The sequence below is a fragment of the Pygocentrus nattereri genome, chromosome 11 (genome assembly GCF_015220715.1).
Source record: "Pygocentrus nattereri isolate fPygNat1 chromosome 11, fPygNat1.pri, whole genome shotgun sequence".
NCBI lineage: Eukaryota > Metazoa > Chordata > Actinopteri > Characiformes > Serrasalmidae > Pygocentrus > Pygocentrus nattereri.
Window position 1 is genome coordinate 17,687,082 of NC_051221.1, and position 1,056 is coordinate 17,688,137.

Consider the following 1,056-nt stretch of genomic DNA (forward strand, 5'->3'; position numbering starts at 1 on the left):
CACACTCAGAACAAGAAGCGGCAGATCAATCCACTCTCCTTCCCCACCCCCTTTCCTCTCTCTCGTTCCCTGCCTTAACTCGCACTTATTTAATCCAAACGCGATCACTCAGCCGGTGGGACACTGACTACCCCCCCTCCCCCGGGACTCCCCGTGTTTCTATCTCCACTCTCAGCACCAGGGCGACGATGTGAGGCTCTGGGGAGCTCTGCCTTTTCGTTAAGGTGATACACACACCACTGCTCTCAGAACCCAAAGCCTGTGTGGACAGTGGGCTTCCTCTACTGCAGGGTTGCTCAAAGTGAATCTGCTTCGACTCCCCGCTTCGCGCGTGTTAGAAGTTTAAGAGAAGAGAGTGGAGACGGCTCGTTTGAAAGCGAGAGAGGGAGGTATGTAAGCATAGGGTCCGATCCAAAAGGAACATTTCTCAGGGAATTCGGCAGCTACGCCCGCTTTACCCCCCCCCCCCCCCCCCCCCCAAACACACACACACCCCCCTTACCGCGACAGAACCGCAGACGGTCAGCCAAGCCAACACTCTCCCTCTTTCCCTCCCTCTCCGCAAACCCCCCTTCCTTCTGTCTTTCTCACACTTGCACGTACGAATGCACTTACATGGCTTTGCGTGTGTGTGTGTTTGTCAAAAAGAGATTATTATGTTGGTGTCTGTCAGAAAGAGAGTTATTAATTGTGGTCCATCAGGGGCAGTAGTTAGTCAATGGAATGCACCAACAGGTCCGTTCACCAGCGTTCTCCACCCTCACAGACACATTCACATGGTCTCGGCTATTCTCTGATCTGTTGATGTTTAGCTCTCCCTATTGCGAGCTGGCTGCTTCTTCTCTGACCTCTTCCACCTTATAAAGAATCTAGTTTTGGAAGTTAAGTTGTTTGTTAGAGAAGGGGAGGGCAGAGAGAAAGAAACGTATCAAAACAGGTCCAATATAAACTCACGTGGCATTTAGGGACCAGAGCCGCACAGTCTTTTCAGCATCCATCAGGTAAGATCTTGGTGTCCGCTATGCTCTAATACATCCCTGAAGTGCCCACTAGGGG